The 10468-nt window shown below is 41.9% G+C and overlaps 1 long non-coding RNA gene across 1 annotated transcript in view; it reads right to left on the reverse strand.

The window, feature by feature from the left end:
- LOC115830622 overlaps positions 1-5967 on the reverse strand; it is a 195867-nt gene extending 189900 nt beyond the window's left edge. Inside the window, exons 1-3 of the long non-coding RNA XR_004026148.1 lie at positions 5883-5967; positions 5531-5655; positions 3842-4121 (exon numbers count right to left, since the gene is read on the reverse strand). This is a non-coding gene — a long non-coding RNA (uncharacterized LOC115830622). Of the gene's footprint in view, positions 4122-5530; positions 5656-5882 lie in introns of the transcript that reaches the window.
- Positions 5968-10468: the final 4501 nt, after the last annotated feature.

The following is a 10468-nucleotide window of genomic DNA, read 5'->3' on the forward strand; positions in this document are numbered from 1 at the left end:
TAAGATTATGTTCATGTGTTTAGGAACATACACTGAGATGTGTCGCAGTAAAGGGGAATCACGTGTACAACTTATCACAGAAATTTCATCATGAAAAATATAACCATACATATGTATTCACATGCACACGTACATACACACAGAAATAGAGAGGGATGATAGGAAGCAAATGTGCTCAAAGGTGAACAACTGGGAAATCTGGGTGATTCAGGAATTATTTATGCTACAACTTTCATACTTATAGCTTTTTCTAAGTTTGAAATTGTTTCAAAATAAAAAAGTTTGAAATATCAGTACTAAGGCATAAACGCCTTAGAGACAGCTCTGTTTCTGAAGCAGCAATGAGGAAAGCTGTGGTCCAGGATTTAAATCCTAACGTCAACACTTAGGGGTCTTATGATCTTAAATTTTTATCCTTACTTCTCTGAAAATCTCAGTTCCATCATCTGTAGAATGAAGGTAACAGGAACAACCTCTAAGGGCTTTTGAGAGAATTAAGTGAGACAGCACATTCAAAGCACTGAGACCCAACCTGCACAGAGAAGTGCTCAGGTATTTGTTGGGAGAATGAATGACAAGCACTGCCACACTGCCAAGACAGAAGGAGTCGGGGCAGAGAGGCGTTTCCAAGCCCAGGAGCACATGTTCACATCACTCCTTCCCCAGTCTCACAACAGACCTAAGATTTAAGAGGTAGAGGGCAGGCCATGTGATGGATAAAGAAGGAAAGAGGAAAAGAAGGCCGAACCAGATGTAACGCAAAGACCCAGCACTGTTTTCGGGAACTAACCTCAGCAGAAAGTGCAAAGCGGAGGTGTGGGGACATGGCCAGCAAGTCCCTCTTTCCCTCACTGCCCTCTGAGCATTCTGAGAAATTTAAAACTAACTCATCATTTGATATTTCTACCACTTCCGCATCTTTTCTCTCAAGCTGTAAGTATCAACTTATCTGAATTTTAACCAACGCTTTAGAAAAACAAAACTTCCAAAATTCTAGTGGGGGGGTTTAATGCTTAGACTGTTTTTCTATAAGATAAACAGTAAAAATATCTTTTTTAAAAAAATTATTTTTTCCAGATTCTTCCAAGTACTCAAAACAACGTGCAGCCCATAACTTTAAGTCACCTTGTCCAGACCCACTTACTATTTTAACCAGTCAGTATGTTATCACCTCAGAACTGTAATTATGTTTATGCCTTTTGAACAAGCTGATGAAAAGAAACATTTGCTTAAGGTTCCCGTCAATGAATGCAGAGCTTAGACTAGTCTTTAGCTTATACAAACGTTATGCTTATTAATTCAGAATATTCATTCAGTTATTGAAACATGATGACAAAACTGTACAGTGAAAGACTGATTCTCTATTATACATATTAGCATTGCACAGAAATCCTTTGGCTCAGGAATAACTGTCCGAGACTCGGGATTCATATATCTCTTTGAATTTTTAAAACGGTGATTTAGGTATCAAAACTATAACATCAATGCTCTGAATACACAGATTATAAATTATCAAAATAAGTCCATTCTGATTAAGAACTCTCCAGCTGGATTTCAGCTTAAGAAATTCTAAAACTGCCTATGCGCAGTCCAGTCCATGCCAACAACCACAGCATCCTTTTTAATTAAAAGCCAGTGAGATGACTCATGCCACCTGTTTCATTGATCCTGCTATATTCCTATTTTGGTCAGAGTTCTCTTTTGAGGATTAAAACTTTTATGAAAACAAATAGCAAATATTTATTCAAATTGATTACTATTGTTTCACATCCTGACAACTACATTTCCTACTACAAAATTATATTTATTTATATTAATTTTAATAACCAAAGGATTATTCAAAGTGACAATCATAGTGGTAAATGTAGCTGTTGGAAGGGCTAGTAGCTAAAACAGCTATTATATGCTTTCACATATCAATGGAAATAGCCTTCCTAAAATTTGTTATAGACCCATAAAAGTAGATTCTTAAAAATCTGCCTACTTAGACACATTTCAATGGAATGTTTACATCTCAGTAATTATATTGAACAGAATGAAATATAACAAATCCAAGGAAAAAGGAATGGTGAGGGGTGGGGGAAGGGGTGGTCATCATGCTTTTATGGCTAGATCCAGATGACACATCATTAATTGTTGAAGCTCTCTAGACTTTGAGTTTGATATGGAGTTGATAGAGAGACTTCTGCAGAAGCCCTGTACTCAGACAGCAATCTGCTGCCACTTACAGAGCTCCATGAGTGGGATTTGCAGGCTGTCCATATTATATTGGCTTATTTGCCATCATTCTAGTCACTAGTCAATTAGCTGTGAAGACAAGAGTCAAAATAAAGGGGAAAAAAAGTGATGGTCTAACTGCACTGACAAGATGAGGTGAAATCTTTTCCTTTAAACACAGAATGTAATTAATGTTAAGCAGAGGAACCTTTCACAAACAACAGGACCAGAGATTCCAATTACTCCCTCCTATGTTCTTCAGGAACTTTTTGGGAGGTAATTATAAAACTCTTCCTCTAAGCAAAATGCAACAAGCTTCAAACCATTGCTTCCCAGTGGGTTCTGTGAGAAACAAGAAGCACAGAATGATTCTCACAGGTCAGCGTGTGTGTGTCAGCTGGAGTCCTGAGGCATCTCTCAGAGATTTGGGGGCAGTCATTCCCTGGCGGGCCAGTGATCTGGCCTTGAAGGAGTCCTTAGGGCCACCTAGGATAAGAGTTTGGGGCCCTAGGAACTGTGAGGAAGAGTTAAACAGAACTCAGAACACATGATGTGGGTTGTGACCTTCCCCCCAAATGCAAATGAGAGCTTGACAAAGGGAACCCGCAGGCAGCCAGCTGAGGTCTTAACATCCAAGTGGATCCTTTTGTGAAATCCATTCCTCTCTTCACCAAATCATTCACATTAGCCGTTACATGAAGTCTTTGGTGTTTTTCCTTTTGCTACACACATTACTCATCACAGAAGGGAAGTGAGCTGAGAGTTCAAGGGCACTTTTGACTAGAACCAGATGAATTGTTGCAGTTGCCTGGGAAACCTCTGACGACAACCATACTTGATATGTCAAAGATCTGAAGTTAACAGGAGCCAAAGTCATCTAGAAGGTAAATCCAAGAAAGCTAATGGCATAAGAGGACACTTGGCTTGTAAAAGTAGTTCCAATTTGTTATGCGCTCGTGAACTTTTGAAAAGAGGAAAGGATTTTATCATCCTAATTAGCCTATAAGAATGATCATCTTAAATGCTAACTTTCAGATTACAGAATAAAATTTAGTGAAAAGACATTTAGATCCCCTAAACATTTATGCATAGACGATGAAACTAGAGTTTTATAATAACCCTAAAACAAAATATAACATGTCTCCATAGATTTGTCCCCTCACGTTCTTTGGAATTCTGTTTCAGTCTAGTAGGTTTTTCTTTCCAGATTTCAAGTGTAAAATGTATGTCCAATGTAGAGTATCACATGTTTTATTATAAAACAAAAAATATTTTCTGTGGTAATTCTGAAAAGAAAAAAATTAAAAAGTAAAACAATGTGATATCATTTTGCATCAAGGAAATATGGATTTAATGGGAAACTTCCTTAAGCTGCAGTTTGCTTCAAACGCTGTGTTGCGTAGGGAATCTTCCACGAATCTGAATTTGTGATTTTTTTTCAATATTCTTATTAAAAAAACCCAAAAAGCTGCAAAATGAAAATTTATGCATGTGACTAATACTAGACTTCACATTGTCTTTTATAATAAAATAGATCAAAAGGAAAATCGAAGTGAAAACATCTCTGACAGGGAAGTAAAATTTTGTCCCTTGCAACTCAATCCTTCCATGTTGAGGGGCCCACTTCGAGATTAGCATGTTTGGGGAGTTTTATTATTATTTTAGAGATCTATGGTTTTGGTGGAGGACGCTGTCCAAAAACGGCTACTTTCATGCAGAGATTTTCACTTCAGGTTTCAAGACATCTGTTTGGAAACTCCTCGGAGAGTTCATTGCTCTGCGCTGCCCTCTTCTGGTCAGCCTGTGTAAATGGTTTCTGGAAAACAATCCAGTGCCGCCATCATTTCCATCCTCCTACATTTCCACCCCAATTCATCAATACATTGCTCAAGGGCCTGGATTTCCTATTGGTGATGTACAGAGCTGAACTTTAATTCAAATAGTTTAAAGGTATAATCAAAGCAAAGTTTTTTTTAATTTGGAATTTTTTATTTTTATTTTTATTTCGTGTTGGAAACACAGGTTTTCCCAGATAACTTGCAAAGTCGCAAACTAAGGACACTGTCTCACCTGAAAAGTTTGATTACAAAGTCAGTAAGAAAAATGATGTTATTTTTGAATAACATCAAAATAATTTAATGTAGGACTATGAATAATTTAATGTAGGACCATGTTGCTAGGAATGTCATTTTTATCTTGACCACATGAACATGGCTTACAAGAGAATCACTACTTTGGCATAAATTATTTAGGTTGATCTGAAGGGACCATTCCTGCTAATTTGACAGCAATTTATCTGAAATAGAAAGATCAAGGCTCCAAGTTGTGTGCAATAAACGTATTCACCAATTGCCGGAAAATCAGAAGCTATTCCTGACTGGAACACCACTGTGAGCCTCGCTGTCTGCTCTCCTCCAGTTACAAGTGCTTTCCTTAACCCACAGTCACGAGACAGAAAACTGCACAGCCCTGACAACCAACAGCTAATTTCTATGCGAACTGGAAGAACAATCTTGTCATAGTGCTAACGTTATGTGTATATATTGTACCAACAAATAAAAGTGGTTATTATGCTTTGCTCAAGAAACTCATCTACAATCCCAAGTACTGCATAGTGACCAATGCGATATTTGTCCTTCTGAGCCTCCTTCAAAATAACCATTCAAAAGTCCAAAATAATGTTCATTTTCAGTGACCTAAATTAGCTAGAGATTTTTTAAAATCCTATGGCTCAAAGAAAGAACCATGAAGTTTGATTCCTCAGTGCCTGTATTCCAGTAAACAGACATATAGCATGCATATGCTGCAGGTCTCCTATAGCGACAAACAAATGGTTCAAGCATTCAACGTGTCTTCATATTTGATGCTTATTATGTGAAAGCAACAGATGTACTCCTCATCTGAGCACAGAAAAAGTGATGTTTTTAAAAATCCTAAATAGAAAGTGAGTCAGTCCCAGTGCAAATATAAATCTAAAGAAATTCCATACTGTACAAGTAACATTTGCAGTATTAAATACATTGACTTTTTCACAGAACTGTCTGCCGAGTATCATAGTCAGATCCCCTCGACCTGGTGAACATGTCTTCGACTGCTCCACAGCCGGCATTAGAAACAACTCAGGTGGCCGCTGATGGTCACGGTGGACACAGGGCTGCTGTGCCCATGCCCACGCGAGGGAGGGGCAAAAGGTGAGCCCTTCTAACTCCTCCTTGCCCATCTTGTGCCAGGGGTATGTGTTTTCTCTCAAAGTTCAACCCAGTGCGATGTAATAAAATAACCTAAATGTACCTTTTACAATATTTTTTCTTACCTTTACCTGGCGAACGTCTACAGGTGTGTCGAAAGTTATCTTTTCCTGGATGTGTTCCAAAATGCTCTTATGCTATTTCTCTTAGGATTTCTCCACGCTGCCCCATTCAGAAATTTTATTATTTTCTAAAGAAGAAAAAAAAGATATGAAATTTGTCATAAGAAAACCATTGATTTTCAATCAAAGCTACACAAATGCAAAACCAATGTGAATAGCACCTTCCACAACTCTGCCAGGCACTGGTTTTTGTGTGGGATGATGCCGGCTTCTCTCTTCATGTGGCTTTATTAAAAGCCATGGTTTCTGAGATGTAAAACACCCACAGTTACCTCAATCATTTTTCTCTCCTTACCTCTAGTATTCCCGTGAGGTCACATTCAGTTAAAAACATCCTGCCCTTCTCCCTACAAAAAGGTTCCATAGAATCAGAACGCAGAGGCGCTGCAACTTGCTAACTTTGCTCTGTGTTATTTACCAACCGCACAAAGAAAATGCTGTCTATTCAGAACTCATTTCAAAACTCTTTTCACTGAGAGTGAGCGAACAAGCGGGCTCATGTCCCGAGCCCAGTCACATCTCCAGCGGTCCGGTGATGGCCGTGGGGCTGGCGCCGAGTGGCACGGCCTCCACAGTGGCCCACAAGGGTCTGTTGTCCACACCGCGTGGACCGCGCAGGCCGGTGGGAGTCAAGAAAGGGGGAGGGGCGGGGGATCTTCCACTTTCTCACCCCGTGTTTCTTTGCTTGCTTGCCCCGAATATCTGTCAAGAGACAGCCCTCTCCCCTCAAGGCCCCTTCATCCTGAACTTGCATGATGCCCCTGCAGTGACAAATATAGAATCTTCTCAGTGGGCATGGATTCGAGGCCCGAGCTCATCACTGGGTTGCTGTGGGTGGGTAGGTTATTTAAACCACCTGGAATTCAGTTTCAGTGTGTGTTATGGTGATTGTACCTGGCTCACTGGGTTTGAGGAGTAACCAGATTTTAGGACAGACTCTTCCTCGCTCTGTCCTACTCAGATCCCAGTAGGAAACTTACCCTCCCCCTGCGCCACAGAGTGCAGAGGAAACAGCCCAAGGACTTCTTTTACGACTCTAGATCCCTCAGCCAGATCACGGATATGGAAAAAGCTTAGATTAGAAAGAGGAGGTCGTGAAGGGACCTCCTGGGCCTCCTGTCCCACGTCCTCAAGGACTATGGAATGGGAGCTTCAAGGCTTGTTCCCGCAGTTGGAAGATGGGAGCCAGCCACACAAACACAAGCAGACCATGCAGCAGGGTCTGTCCCAGAATCTGCCTAAGATGGCAGAGGAGTTGGCAAACAGCTCTGGGGGCAGAGCCAGAGAGCATGGACGGATGCATGCAGCACAGACTGCACCTGCCGAGCGCAGGTGGGGATGGAGGACGGAGGGGAACAAGAGTTCCCAGGACCAGTTGTATGTCCTGAGCCAGCAGGAGAAATCCTGTCCAACATGTGCAACAGGGATCCTTAGAGGTGGGAGGAGACCAGGGCAAGAAGGGGATGGAAGTTATCCACTGGACAGCCAGGGCTGAGGAAGGTAGGGTCTACTGACAACCTGAAGGAAGGGAGATGCACCCACCAGGAATGAGGGAGCTGCAAGAATAAGGGAGCTACTGGGGGCTTCCAAAGCCTCACTGCTCCAGAGAGTCCATCATAGAGAGCTGACTCAAACCATCTGCCAGACCAGAAAATAAGACACCAGCCAGCCAGGTTAGGAGGGGCCGAAGTTCCTACCCCTCCTTCCTGCATGCACCCAACACACGCCCTGCTACAAGCGTAGCAGTTGCGGTGAGATGGCCTGGGAGCAGGAGCCGGGAGAGAGCAAGCCTCCTCAGCCTCCCCTCCCCACTGCAGGCACACAGGCAGGCCATGCAGAGGGGGTGTAGCTAGGCCAAGGTCAGTTTTTGATTATTGCATGGAACCAGACACTGTAAGTGCTGAAATGAAACTGTGTATATGATTCCAGTTGACCAGAAGACTTTTTGAATTATCTAAGAATGAGCAGAAGAGCCATGGGGCCTGCCAGAGTTTTCATCCAGGGGTCATGGACGTTGGTCCCACTGAATAAAGTTTACAAGAACAACAGGAAGAAAATTATGTTGTATTTTGGCTCTGTTGTTTTGTGTTTTTTTAACGTGTCAATTACTTGAGCTACACATGATAAACTCTTCTGCTAGACTAGAAGCTGCAGGAAAACAGAGACCCTACAATTTATGTTGCTTGAGGTTTCCCTAGAGTCAAGCACCTGGCCCATGGTAGCCAGCTAGCTGTCCTGCCTGTTCTTATTTGATCGTTTTATTTTAAGCCATGCCTGTCTTTCTAGAGAAATCTAGATCAATATATTTTCTCTCTAACTTCTTGATTGCCTCTAAAATGTGCTTAATACTACATTAGTTTTTCTTTATGTACTTCTCCAAAGGCAATCTCTCTCTGCCCTTATGTCTTTCAGAGAACCTTATATATCTATAATATTATGCCTCACATAGAAGGCACAAGCTGAGTCTTATGCATGGTTGAATGATTGGTAATCAAAAGAAGACTAATCAAAGAGCACCTTAGCAAGCTTACTGGAGAAGCTCAAGGCACACCGCAAAATTCATCAGCATTTTTTCTTGTGAGTTTCCCTTTGTGGATCAACATTGATATTTTTTCCAGAAAAAAAAAAAAAGACACCAGGACCTTTTGCAACCTTCCCATTCCTTTTATACCCTACCCCATCCCACATGCCAAAGAATTTCCAAGAAGGGCTTCACTAGCTACTTCTCTACTCTGGGTTGCAGATAAGTTCAAGTATTTTGAATGGCACAGAAGCGATTTCTCTTTGGCCAAAAGAGAAACTCAGGGGAATGAAAAAAATTAAAGGCAAGCCTACTTGTGAGCTTCCCAAACTGAGCAAGTTTGGGTGCAGCATATGTAGTCTCAGTTTTGGAAACCACAATATGCCATTCATCCCTAACTAGATGACGGGACAGAAATGTTGTTGCTGAACCAACCAAGGGAAATATGCTTGCTGATTACCCAAAACAAACTTGCAAAATTCAACTTCTAGTGCTCCAAATTTTCAGATGGGAAAATTTTGCTTATATATAATTTTGAATTATTTTTTTCACTTGCTAAGTGAACATGAAGTAACCGGGGGGCACATTTGAAAAGATGGGGCTCTTACCTGATAAAATATTAATCAAGAACAAAACAATTGTAGGTTAAGAAAATTCCAGAATAGCTAAGCAGAGTCCCTTCCTCAAGATGAGAAGGGGTATGTGTGGAGAAAGAGTAGGTGTTGTCAAAGATGCTGACATTAAAACACAGACCTTCGGGGCACGTGATTTGGTTCAGCCAATGAAATACAAACTACTGATGCCCTTTGTTACTGAAAACCTTTCATCCATTCACCAAGGAGCCCCATTCATATCACCTCCCTCCTGGGGCTGTAATGCAGTCTTTTCTCCTGAGAGCTGTTGTTGAGGCCCAGGACTCAGTAAAGGTGACAAAGAAAGCCAGGAATTTCCACTGGGGCCACGCCAGGGGCACTGCCTTGGGAGACACAACCACGAGGTCTTCCTCCTGAGGAAAGCCTCTTGACTCAGCTCATTCTTTCTACTTCCCCATCTCTCTCCTCATTTAGAAAAAAAAAAAAGCCAAAATAGAGATCCTTTGGTCTGCCCAAATACAAATCCTACTTATTTGTCCATCGATTATCTCTGGACTTCCCAAAGCACGTCAACAAAGCATTTTATCTACAGGTACCTATTGTTTAGGGCTATAGCCTTTGGGGAAGTTGAATTTGCCGTAATCTGTCTATACACAGATACTCATCAGTCAATACGAAGCTATTACTATGAGCAATGGCGGAACATTCCAGGAAGATGGCAGAATCTAGACAGCGTTCCACAAAATGTGCTGTGAGATACTGAATTTCTGGCTGCTTCAAAGTGTTTATCACTCGCTAAAACGGCCATTTTATTAAGTGCTCATTTTTTTTAAAATATCATTAAAACAGTCATATAGTTGTCTTCTATTCAGGAATGACTGCTGCCTAGGATTTGGGGTTTGTTGTTTATTTTGTTTTGGGCTTTTTTCCCCTGGAATACTAGATTTATTGGAATCAGAGAATGAACACCAAAGGTTGACCTAACATTTACCCTCAAATTGTGGCTCCTGGAGGAGTTAATATGACAAGATGATAGCCTAATAATTATTGGAGAGGACATCATTTTCTCTAAAGAACTGCACCCAAGCAAAATAGGTAATGATTACTCATGCTCAGATTCCATAGCTTTAATTATCAGCTTTCTGAAGATGCCTTTTGGAGTCTGCAGGCAGCACTGGCAAAGATGAAAAGAAAAAGAAAACGTTTTGCTGGCAACTTATAAAGTACAACTAGCACTCCCATCTCCACCGCGCGGCAAAATGCACAGCCTCGGCAGGTCACGCCGGATCAGAGCTACAGAATAGGTGTGAGAAGCTGGCTGGGCCGCAGCGGCCACTTGTCTCCAGCACTGTGAACCTAGGACGTGGGAGCCCACATATTCCTGATTCTTTTCCCGTGAACCATGCCAATTTTTTTTTTAATTCTTTGAGAAACCCGTGGGTGGGCACAGATGGGAAGTGGGAAGCTGCAAAAGGGAAGAAGATGGTATTGGAGTGGAGCGCAGAGCCAGGCGCGCCTCTGCAAGCGCGTCCTCGCGGTCCCAGATGGCGCGGCCCCTGCGCTGCGCTCCCGGGCCCTGCTGCCTCCGCCGCGCCCCCTATAGGCCTCCAGCGCCGAGGAACCGAGGCCGAGAACAGCCACCCCAGGCCTGTCTATTTACAACAATAAGCCTACGGGCTGCCACTCAGCATGCAACCAGTTGTTCCATGCACACAACGAACATTTTTAAAAAGCAGCATCGGATTAAAAAAAAAAAAAGAGTTGATG

The sequence above is a fragment of the Nomascus leucogenys genome, chromosome 16 (genome assembly GCF_006542625.1).
Source record: "Nomascus leucogenys isolate Asia chromosome 16, Asia_NLE_v1, whole genome shotgun sequence".
In the NCBI taxonomy this organism is placed as follows: Eukaryota; Metazoa; Chordata; class Mammalia; order Primates; family Hylobatidae; genus Nomascus; species Nomascus leucogenys.